We start from the raw sequence: 12910 nt of genomic DNA, 5'->3' as shown, positions 1-12910 counted from the left end.
GTATGTTCACTGCAGCACTGTTTACAATAACAAAGACCTGGAACCAACCCAAATGCCCATCAATGATAGAATAGACAAGGAAAATATGGCACATATCTATCATGGAATACTACGCAGCCATAAAAAATGATGAGTTCGTGTCCTTTGTAGGGACAGGGATGAATTTGGAAACCATCAATCTCAGCAAACTGACACAAGAACAGAAAATCAAACACCACATGTTCTCACTCACAGGTGGGTGTTGAACAATGAGAACACATGGACACAGGGAGGGAAGCATCACACACTGGGGTCTGTTGGGGAAGGGCTCAGGGAGGGATAGTGGGGGTGGGGAAGTTGAGGAGTGATAATTGGTGATAAATTCCAGATATAGGTGACAGGGGAATGAAGGCAGCAAACCACATTGCCATGTATGTACCTATGGAACAATCCTGTATGATCTGCATGTGTACCCCAGACAATAAAAAATAACGAAAAAAGAAATATAATTTTTTAGGAAAGAACGAAAATCTACTTAGCTCTCCACTGATACTCAAGACCCTCTGGTTTCAGAAACATATGCATCATTCTGCTTCAATTTGCTAATAATATAATACATAATAAAATCTATTAACCTAGAAAAAAACTGAAGTCTGTTTTCTGTCAAAAGAAAGTAAATATCATTAAATAAAACATCAATAAATAATATTTAGTGAGTATGCAATACAAGTCAGAAGCCATCCTAAGTGCTTTGCACCTATTATCTCACAACCATCTGTTAAGTAAATGCTACATTATTACCATTTTACAAAAGAGGAAACCAAGGGTAGAGAGGTAATTTGCTATGTCAAATAGCAAATAAGTTGTGGAGCCAGGTATAAAGCCAGTCTAACATCGGAGCCTAGGTCTACACATTTCATTACACTAGGTATAATCAAGTCCTGAACACATATGTCTTATATATACTTCAGGAATTTACATTTTATAAATTTTAAGGTTCTTAGATTTTAAATTAATTCATTTAAATTTCTATATATCTTTGAAAACAAGTGGACCTTATTTTAGAAAGCAATCCTAAGGCTGCAAATTAAAGCAATCAAATTCCTGATTTCATGAGTTTTGTGCTCTAATTACATGAATTTCTCTCTTCATTCCAGAAGTCAAATAAATGTACCTGTAAAAAAATGTTTTATATAATGTGCATAATTCATTTGTGTTAAATAATTTGGAAGCTAAAAATTTTAAATAAATAAAATGTGCATAGTTCATTAGTAAGCAGAAGAACAGAGCAGAAATGTATAGAGAGCTATATGTAAAATTCTGTAAGGTGAAAAATACCTACATACTTATATAACAACTTTACCCATAATGAGATTTCATTAGTAATTTCCAGATGCAGTAGAAGAGATTTTTTTACTATAACTTCTTTCCTCTGATTAAATTTGGCTAAATTTTTCCATTTGTATTTGTTTTCAAAATCTCCAGGAAAATTATGCTAATTCTTTAGAAAAAAAATTATTTCATTATTAGTATGGCAATATAATAGAAGGTCAAGCATTTTTTTTCGCCATCTGTTCCCTCTATGCAATCCACATAACTCAAACAGAGGCAGTTTTATCCATGATGCCCGGTAATTGAGGCACATAATCATACAGTTGCCTAACTATGCCAAGCACGTCTGCTATGCAAACAGCTCTTCTTTCTCTGAATTAATTACGACTACTGGACCAATTTAATACAGTGCTTCTCCAGCATTACCTTTGCCAACTGTGACAGCTGTTGCAAAAAAGTCTACAATGCATATACTGCTGCTCACAGCCTACTCTCAATTGTGGCTATGCAAAATATCTCTGAATAATGTACTCCTCTGAAAGAATGTAAGCAATCAGAGGTTTAAACACCAGCAGTATCATAACATAGCTCACTAAATTTTGTACAAATATAAAGTCATTTCACTTTATTAGATGCTTTCACATATGACTGTAACACACTAAGATTCACTGAATGATGACACTAATATTTAACAAATAAATGGAATGTACTAACCTTTACTAACAGAATGGTTGAAATAACAAGAATAACCAAGAAATTACTAGTGATTGAATTAAGACCAAACTGCCTTTAAGTCTCTTAACCTCAAACATTCAGAAAGAAAAACCCCTAAATTTTTTACAAGCAAAAAAAAATCTAGTTCAATGCTAATAAAATATATCATGTAAGCTATATGTATAATGTTAAATGTTCTAATATCCATATTTAAAGAAGTTAAAAAGGTAAAATTAATTTTAATAATAATTTACTTACCCCAACAGATCCAAAATAAAATATTTTAACATGTAATCATTACATAGATTACTAAGATGTTTTATTTTTCTTTTACAAAATAATCTTTGATATCTAGTGTGCATTTTATCTATACAGAACATTTTCATTAGGAGGCCAAATTTTAATCTAAAATATTTCATCTATATTTAGATTTTATCAAATAAAGTTGAAAAAAGTAGTTCACATATCTAAGTTGTGCCAAACATACCTCAAATTTTACAATAAGATAATCATGCATTCAAATAAATACTTAAATATTCACATACATATTGACAAAATTGATAAAATTGGTTTATCTTTTTTAAATCACCAATCTAACTCAGAAGCAAAAGCATACTGGTTTAAACACTATGACTGTTTGCAGTAAGTAAACTCACTAAAATCATAATGGGATATGATAGAAATTGTTCTACATATTTACTGAAGAATCTACATTTTAGTTGTGATGCTTACATGAATTACATATTTGACAAAAAGCATCAACTATATATTTTAAATAAATTCATTTTATTTCATATAAATTATATTTAAATTAATTTTAAATGCCATTTCTCACCTGTCCAATTGACAGAAAGCATCCAAAATCTTGACAACTTTGTGGGAAAGACTACTGGGAAATATGCATTGTCATAAAATGGCAGAAAATCAATGCAAGGACATTTTATGGTATTTAACAAAACTACATGTGTATTTTCCATCTGATCCCACTTCTAGGAGGTTAAAAAAAACCTCCCTAAATATGAAACAACATATGTACAAAGATTATTCATTACAGCATTATTTGTCAGGGCAACCTTAGAAACAATCTAAACACATTTCTATGGAAACTGGTTGAATAACTATAGTTTATCCACTTAAAGAATGTAAGAAAGAATATGGAAGCTATAAAAAACAATAAGGAAGATCTCTGAACAGATATGGGACTGATTACTGGAAAATACTGTTAAGAAAAAGGAAAAAAAAGCAGTTTGCCAAGGAATATATACAATACTATTCTTCTGTATTAAAAAAAGTGGAAATGAAGGCCCACGCATGGTGGTTCACTCCCATAATCTCAGCACTTTCAGAGGCCAAGGTGAGCCAATCACTTGAGATCAGGAGTTTGATACCAGCCTGGCCAACATAGTGAAACCCTGTCTCTACTAAAAATACAAAAATTAGAGTGCTGCTGTGGTCCAGCTATTTGGGAGGCTGAGGCATGAGAATTGCTTGAACCTGGGAGCTGAGATCACACCACTGCACTCTATCCTGGGCCACAGAGAAAGGGAGTCTCAAAAAAAAACATGGAAGTGTGTGTGTGTATGTGTGTGTGTGTGTGTGTGTGTGTGTGCATGCACTCATCAGTTTTCTAAAAAATGCAATAGAGGAAAAATAAACAAGAAGTCAATGAAATTGATTACCCATAGAGGATATGTGGAAACAAGAAAGAAGGGATATAGAAAGAAATGAGAGTTCTGAATATATATTTTTATAGTTTTTCAATTTTTGTAGATGTGACCAAATTAAAGATGTTCAGATGGGGAGATTATACTAGATTACATGGATGAGCCCAATCTAATCACATGAATCCTTAAAACCTTTCCTAGAACTTTTACTATTTGGGTCAGAAAGACGAGACTGAAAAAAAAGAGGAGAAAGCAGAAGGGAATCAACCCACCATTGCTGGCTTTAAAAATGGAGGGTGTGAGATATGGCAAGGTTTCTCTTCAAACAGCCTGCTCAACCTTTTATTCTTTAATTTCCAGTAACCTCCTCCCCACTCCCCCTCAGCAACCTTCTTCTCCTTTTCCTCTTTCTGACTTTACTACATGCCCAGGCATGACAGAGCACCAGTGGCATTATCAGAACCAGCTCATATTCTTTTCCTTATTTGGGAAAAGACTAGCTCTCTAGTTTGCCACAGACACCACTTCCTCCTCTCCCCCAACTCCCATCACATATCCACCTTATCAAAGAAAGTTTAAATGTTTAGCCAATCTGGTCTACTTTAGATTGTGCAGTCTGATCCTAGCCAGTGGGGAAAAGACACAACAGCAGGAGTCGCACTAGAAATGAAAACTTCTACTCTCCTTTGTTCGAGGAACTCTTGTGGCAACTAGCCAATGGGAGGCACCCTTCTGTGCAGAAGAAGGATTTCTGCTGAGAAATCCTTTGTCTGAGTGCTCGTTTTTCCTTACAACTCTGAGCCTTATTTCTAACAGAGGGCAGGGGTGGTGGCTTACACCTGTAATCCCAGCACTTTGGGAGGCCGTGTGGATCATGTGGATCCAGGCGTGTGGATCCAGGCGTGTGGATCATGAGGTCAGGAGTTCAAGACCAGCCTGGCACATACAGTGAAACCCCATCTCTACTAAAAATACAAAAACTTAGTGGTGCACGCTTGTAGTCCCAGCTACTCACAAGGCTGAGGCAGAAGAATCACTTGAATATGGGAGGCAGAGATTGCAGTGAGCCGAGATTGCGCCACTGCACTCTAGTCTGGGCTACATAGGAGACTCTGTCTCAAAAAGAAAAAAAAAATGAATGGAGAGGACCACAAGCCAAGGAGCACAAATAGCCTCTAGAAGCTGGGAACAGTCTTCAGCTAACAGCCAGCAAGAAAACAGAAATCTCGGATCTACAAGCACAAATACATGAATTCTGCCAACAAGCCAAATGAGAATGAAGGTTTCTATCTCAGATCCTGCAGAAGGGAACACAGTTGGCCAACAAACTGATTTCAGTCTGGTGAGAAATATACCAGACTTTGGACCTTCATAAGGGAAGAATAATATATTTGTGCTGTTTTAAGCCGCTCAGTTTGTGGCAATTTGTTATGAGAGCAACAGAAAACTTCAACAGGCCAGGCACAGTGGCACACACCTGTAATCCCAGCACACTGGGAGGCCAAGGTGGACAGATCACCTGAGGTAAGGAGTTCAAGACCAGCCTGGCCAACATAAGGAAGTCCTGTCTCTACAAAAACTACAAAAATTAGCTGGGTGTGGTGGTGCACACCTGTAGTCCAACCCACTTGGGAGGCTGAGGCAGGAGGACCACTTGAACCTAGGGGGTGGGAGTTGCAGTAAGCTGAGATCCTGCCACTGCACTCCAGCCTGGGCAACAGAGGGACACACTGTATCAAAAAAGAAAAAGGGGGGGAACTGATGCAGGTTTCAAAAGTACATATACTCCCCTATAACATACCACCAGTCTTTTTTCTAGTTTTTATCATCTATGACTTAAACTCTGGCAAACTGCTCTGACTCCAGTCCTGCTCTGTTCTAACCCACTTTTAAACTCTGACAGAATAATGGCCCTTCTAAGACATAAATCTGATTAGAAAAGGCCACTTCACTCTCTATTCAACCCTACTTGTAATTCAAAATGTTACAATCCCAATCCAACTCCTAGCAAGATTTTTGTTGAAAAACAAAAACTGATTCAAAAATGTATACACAGAAATGCAAAATAAAATACAACACAATTTTGATAAAAAAGAGAGAGAGAGAAAGAAAGAATTTAAGAGATATACTATCTGATTTCCACTCTTCCCACAAAGCTATAATAATCACAGCAGTCTGGTATTGATACTTAAAAAAAAAACATATAAATAAATAAAACAGGAAAGAGAACCCCAAAATATACGTATTTGTTCAAGGTATTTTCAAAAAATGCATCAGGGTATCCCTGATGAACACAAATGTAAAAAGTCTCAACAAAATATTAGCAAACAGAATTTAACAACACATTAAAAAATCATTTACCATGATTAAGTAGGATTCATCCAAGGGATACAAGCATGTTCAACACAGGCAAATCAATAAACATACATTACATTAACAGAACCAAGAACAAATGTTTCAACAGATGCTAAAAAGATTTCAACAAAATTCAATATCCTTTCATGATTAAAACCCTCAGCAAACCCTTTATCATGTTCAGGTATATCTGAACATGATAAAGACCATGTATCACAAAACCACAGCTATTATCACACTGAATGGGGACAACTGAAAGCCTTTCCAGTAAGAACTGGAACAAGACAAGAAAGCACATTTTCACCACTGTTATGTAACACAGTACTGAAGTCCTAGCCATAACAATTAGGCAAAGGAAGAAATAAAGAGCATCCAAATTGGAAAGGAAAGTCAAATTAGCCTTGTTTGTAGACGACATGTCCTTATATTTAAAAAAAAAAAAATCTAAAGACTCAACACACATAGAATTGACACATTTAGTAAAGTTGCAGGATGGAAAAATCAACATGAAAAAATAAACAGCATTTCCATACACTAACAGTGATAACCTGAAAAAATAAAGAAAGCAATGCCATTTACCAAAGCTACAAAGAAAAAAAACACCTATGAACAAATTTAATCAAGGATGTTACAGATCTATACAATGAAACCTATAAAACACTGAGGAAAGTAATTGAAAAAGACATACAAAAAAATAGAAAGATGCCCCATGCTCGTGGATTGGAAGAATTAATATTGCTAAACTGACCAAACTGCCCTAAGCAATCTTCAGATTCAATGCAATCCTTATCAAAATACTAATGACATTCTTCCTAGAAATAGAAAAAGGAAATCTTACAATGCATATGGAACCACAAAAGATGCTGAATAGCTAAAGCAATTTTGAGCAAAAAGAACAAAGCTGAAGGCGTCACATTATCTGATTTTAAATTATACTATAAAGCTATAGCAACCAAAACAGCATGGTAGTATCATAAAAAGACACATAGACCAATGGAACAGAATACAGTACCCAGAAATAAATCCATACACTTAGTTATAGACAACTCCTTTTCAACAAAGGCACCAACAACATACACTGGGGAAAGATCAGTCTCTTTAATTAACAGTGATGGGAAAACTGGATATCCACATGCAGAAAAATAGAACTATTATATAATCCTATTTTTCACTAGATACAAAAATCAAATCAGAGTGGATTAAAGACGTAAATCTAAGACCTGACACTATGGAAGTAGTAGAAGTAAACACTGAGGAAAAGCTTCAGGGCATCAGTTGAGGCAAAGATTTTTGGGACAAGATCTTAAAAGCACAGTCTACAAAAGCAGAAACAGACGATTGGGATTACATCAAGCTAAAAAGCTCCTGTACAGCAAAGGAAACATTAACAAAGTAAAGAGATGATCTACAGAATGAAAGGAAATATTGGCAAACTATACACCCAAAAACAGATTAATAACCAGACTATATAACGAGCTCAAACAACACAATAGCAAAAATAAAAATTAAAAATTAATGGTGAGAACCCGTCTCTACTCAAAATACAAAAAATTAGCTGGGCATGGTGGCGCATGCCTGTAATCCCAGCTACTCAGGAGGCTGAGGCAGGAGAATTGCCTGAACCCAGGAGGCGGAGGTTGCGGTGAGCTGAGATCGCGCCATTGCACTCCAGCCTGGGTAACAAGAGCAAAACTCCATCTCAAAAAAAAAAAAAAATTAAAAATTAAAATCCAATTAAAAATACACACTTCACAAAAGAAAACATACAAAGAGACAAGTATATGGGAAAAAATGTTCAACTAATCATCAGGAAAATTCAAATCGGAACCACAATGAGACATCATCTCACCATGGTTAGAAAGCCTATTATTAAAAAGGCAGTAATAAATGGTGGAGAGAATGGAAACAAAGGGGAAAGGTTGTACATGGTTGCTGAGAATGTAAAGGGGCAACCATTATGGAAAATAGTATGGAAGTGCCTCAAATACCAGCCAAGTGTGGTGATTCACTTGTGTATATTTAGCCAATTTTGAGGACAGGAGTTTAAGACCAACCTGGGCAACATAGGGAGGACCCTGTCCTTTTTTTTTTTTTTTTTTTTTTTTTGGGCCAGACAGAGTAGTCTTGCCCTGTCACCCGGGTTGGAGTACAACGGCACAATCATAGATCACTGTAACTGCAAACTCCTGGGTTCAAAGGATTCTCCCACCTCAGCTTCCCAAGTAGCTATGACTACAGGAGCAGCACACCACCACACCCAGCTAATTTTTTTGGTTTTTTTTTTTTTAAGAGATGGGTTCTATGTCACCAACAGTAGTCTCAAACTCTTGGCCTCAAGTAATCCTCCTACTTCAGGGAGGAATTTCAGCTAAAATGCTGGAATTACAGGTATAAATCACCATGCCCAGCCAAGACCCTATCTCTTAAATACACAAACACACACACTCACACACACACGAAAAGGAAAAAACTAAAAATAGAACAACCATAAGATCTAGCAATACCATGGCTGAGTATATATTCAAAAGAAAGAAAATCGGTATCTCAAAGAGATGTGTGCACTACTGTGTTTACTGCAACACTATAGTAGATGTGTGGAATCAACCTAAGTCTCCATAAATACATGAATAAACCAAGCAAACGTGGTATATAAAACATGGAATATTACTTATTCATAAAAAATAATAAAATCCTGTTATTTCTAGCAAAATGGATGCAACTGGAGATCATTATGTTAAATGAAATAAACCAGGCACAGAAAGACAAAAGTCGATGTTCTTGCTCATGTGGGATCTAAAAATGTTGATTTCATAAAGGTAGAAAGTAAAAGGGCAGTTACCAGAGGCTGAGAAAGGAAGGGAAAGGAGGGTGCAATAAAGAAAAGTTGGCTAATGAGTATATAAACACACTTAGATAAAGGAATACATTCTAGTTTCAAAAGTACAGTAGGAAAATTATACTCAACGATAATGTGTTGTATATTTCAAGATACCTAGAACAGAAGAATTGTAATGTTCCCAACACAAAGAAAAGATAAATGCTTGAAGTGATGGATATTCTAATTACCCTGATTTGATTGTTACACATTGTATACATGTATTAAAATATTGCATATACCCAAAACATATATACAACTATATCAAATTTTTTTAATGAGTGAAGGTAATTCAATAGGAGAATGAAAAATATTTTTCACAAATGGTGCTAAGACAACAAGATAGCCATAATTTTAAATAATGACATTTGACTCTTTCTTTGAAAAATACACAAAAATTAACTCAGATGATGAATAACTGCTCAAAACATATCACTCAGCTAAGAATATAAAATTTCTAGAAAAAAAGTAGAAAAAATTGTTGTGATCTTTGAGTAGGCAAAAATTTCTTTGCATACAAAAAACATAAACCATGAAAAATAAAGACTGATTAACTTCATTAAAAATTTGAACTTTTACTCTTCAAAATCAACAGTAAAAATTACAAAGGCGGCCAGGTGTGGTGGCTCATGTCTGTAATTCCAGCACTTTGAAAGGCTGAGGCAGGTGGATCACCTGGGGTCAGGAGTTCAAGACCAGCCTGGTCAACATGCTGAAACCCCATCTCTATTAAAGATAGAAAAATTAGTCAGGTGTGGTGGCACATGCCTGTAATCCCAGCTACTTGGGAGGCGAAGGCAGGAGAATCGCTTGAACCTGGGAGGCGGAAGTTGCAGTGAGCCAAGATCGTGCCACTGCACTCCAGCCTGGGTGACCAAAAAAAAAAAAAAAAACTGCAGAACAAAATTTTTGCAATACATAAATCTGACAAAGAACTTCCCTGTTCTTGCAACTCAGCAATAAGTAATCCCCCTAAGGTCAGGCATGGTGGCTCATGTGTATAATCCCAGCACTTTGGGAGGACGGGATCGGGATGGGCGGATCAACTGAGGTCAGGAGTTCGAGACCAGCCTGGCTAACATGGTGAAACCAAATACTGTTTCTACTAAAAATATAAAAAGTAGCCAGGCATGGTGGTGCACACTTGTAATCTCAACTACTTGAAAGGTCGCAGTGAGCCAAAATCATGCCACTGCACTCCAGCCTTGGCGACAGTGCGAGATTCTGTCTCAAAAAAAAAAAAAAAAAAATCCCTCCAAATAGGAAAGAACAAACTTGTCACTAAGTAAGAACTAAAGATGGCAAATGAAAATGTGAAAAGATGCTCAACATCACTAAGCATAAGGAAACTATAAATGCAAATTAAACTCACAATGAAACACCACTATGCTGCCATTGAAATGATTAAAATTGAAGACACTGACAAGTGTTGGTGAAATTAGATGTGGAAAAATTAGAACTCTCATATACAATGTTGATGAAGAAGTAAAATGCTATAACCACTTTAGATAACTGGCAGTTTCTTATAAAGTTAAAGAAAAAATACAGAAATTCTACTCCTAGGTATTTGCCCAAGATAAATAAAAACATGTAACCCAAAAAGACGTAAAAGAATGTTCACAGCAGTTTCATTCATCCATTTTGCTTCCCAGATATATTATATACTATCAAATATCCTTTTTTTGTCTATGTTACACTTGACCTCTACCTCTCAACTAGAGCCTTTCTTCTGACTCTTAAATATGTTTGTCTTTCTTACTTGGAAATAAACACTTTCTACTGACCTCAAAATTCCTCTGGTTCTCACCTCATTTTTCTTCTTCCCAAACTAGTCAAAACAGTTTCTATACTAATGGGATTTGATTCCTCACCTCCACTTGCCCTTAAGACATACCACCTGGTTTCCATCCCAAAAGTGCACCAAAACAGCTCTTACTAAATTTAACAATGCAACAATGACTATCATGTCACTAAAACTGAGCTACTCTGTCTTCATTTTAATTAATCTCATAGCAGCATTCAACTCTGGTGACATACTCTTTATTTCCAAGACACCAGACTCTCCTACTTTCCCCACACACCACCCCCCACCTCTCTGACTATACCTTCTTAGTCTCCTCTGTGTTTTCATTCTTCTCCCCTGGCCATTAAATAAAAGAGTTTCTGAAAGCCCAATCTTAAATATTCTTTTCTTTTTACTCATATTCTCATTCTAGATAATATCATTCATAGCCTAGCTTCACTTACCACCAACCTGGAAATGACAGACAGGTTCTAATAATTCCTTTAAATTTCAGATTGAGAATTACTATTTTAACAAAATTCTAAATGTTCAATTTCATTTAAATAGGAATAGTTCAAATGGCAAAGATGAAAATGTGGTAAGTACAAAGATTCAACATCAAATTAGTAACTTAGGATTATCTAAGATGGTAGCATATCCTAATGGAAGAAGCATGAAAGTTCTTACTATGACATCAATTTTAACATATGGTGATATAGAAAAGGAAGAAGAAGGGTATAAGTGACTCTAGACTATCTGCTTGCCTCAAAAGCGGGTAGCCAACGGTTCAAATTACCATGTCTTTACTGACAACAAAATGGTGGTTAATAGCCAAGATCACTCCAAGTAGTACATGGGACAAGGTAATAAGAGTCTGGGGGATAATACCATAGTCCTATCTTTAAAACAGGATCCGGGCTGGGCGCAGGGGCTCACACCTGTAATCCCAGCACTTTGGGAGGCCGAGATGGGTAGATTACAAAGTCAGGAGATTGAGACCATCCTGGCTAAGACAGTGAAACCCCATCTCTACTAAAAATACAAAAAATTAGCCAGGCATGCTGGCATGCACCTGTAATCCCAGCTACTCAGGAGCCTTAGGCATGAGAATCGCCTGAAGCCATGAGGCAGAAGTTGCAGTGACTCAAGATCTCGCCACTGCACTCCAGTCTGGGCAACAGAGTGAGACTCTGTCTCAAAAAAAAAGATCCCAACCAGTGGGTGGAGCTTTAGTGATCCAGTAAGAACAGGAATTAGAGAAGGTGATGATTTAAGGTACAGTCTAAGTTGCAATGGAAGAAATGGAATATAATATTAGATGACTGAAATATCAGCATTCTGAATGAGGGAAAACAGAAGGAAAGCTCACTGTGATCATGAGTGTTCCAAGTTCACCCCAAGTCTCTAAATACAAAGCTTCAGGCATCAAAACATTCCAAACTGTGAAGCAAGTGTTATCCTGCCTACCTTGATGAAGACTAATGATGATAACAACAATTAAAACACTAGGATTAAGGATGAAAGCACTGGTGTCCCTAAAACTGAAGAGGCACTACAAATAGTAAGGCCACTAGCAGTGGAATTTGAAATCATAAGAACTCCATTCTCATTCCAGTCTTTCCTTCTTCAAACTTGATAAACCGATCCTAACCCTGCCACCAAGCCTCAGTTCCTCATATAACATGGAACCATTAATTACACCTATTCAGGGAGGTCACAGCGTGAAGCTGAAGCTGCTGCCACCACTTCTGCAAGTTTTCAAAGCCAGGCTGCAGCCACGTTCTACTGCCAGCAGGAAGGGAAGGATCAAATCATATTTGTAACCAAAGAAGACCGAAGAAGTCACCAAGCAAGGCAGAATTGGTGGCTGATGACCCCAATGATCCAGAGGAGGAGCATGGATTGATACAACCAAATGGAAACATTAACTGTAACTGCCCATGCCTTGGGGGAATGGCCAGCGACCCCTGTGGGGAACAGTTCAAGTTGGCCTTTTCCTGCTTCCACTATAGCAAGGAGGAGATCAAGGGGTCAGACTGTGTAGACCAGTTCTGGGCCATGTAGGAATGCATGCAGAAATAACCAGACCTCTATCCCCAAGAGGATGAGGATGAAGAAGAGGAAGAAAAGAAGAAGCCAGCAGAACAAGTAGAAGAAACAGCTCCCTCTAAGGCCACTACAACCAAAGAAGAGGTGGGGTCAAGTTAA

General features: G+C 36.8%; 1 protein-coding gene and 1 pseudogene across 3 annotated transcripts in view; one reads left to right on the top strand and one right to left on the bottom strand.

The window, feature by feature from the left end:
- DTWD2 (DTW motif tRNA-uridine aminocarboxypropyltransferase 2) overlaps positions 1 to 12910 on the bottom strand; it is a 185079-nt gene that overhangs the window by 71398 nt on the left and 100771 nt on the right. The gene's annotated exons all lie outside the window — the stretch shown is intronic.
- LOC118148964 (mitochondrial intermembrane space import and assembly protein 40 pseudogene) overlaps positions 1 to 12910 on the top strand; it is a 26848-nt pseudogene extending 13938 nt beyond the window's left edge.

This window comes from Callithrix jacchus, chromosome 2 (genome assembly GCF_049354715.1).
Source record: "Callithrix jacchus isolate 240 chromosome 2, calJac240_pri, whole genome shotgun sequence".
In the NCBI taxonomy this organism is placed as follows: domain Eukaryota; kingdom Metazoa; phylum Chordata; class Mammalia; order Primates; family Cebidae; genus Callithrix; species Callithrix jacchus.
Note: the sequence above shows the minus strand (reverse complement) of the source record. Positions and strands in the feature narration are given on the sequence as shown.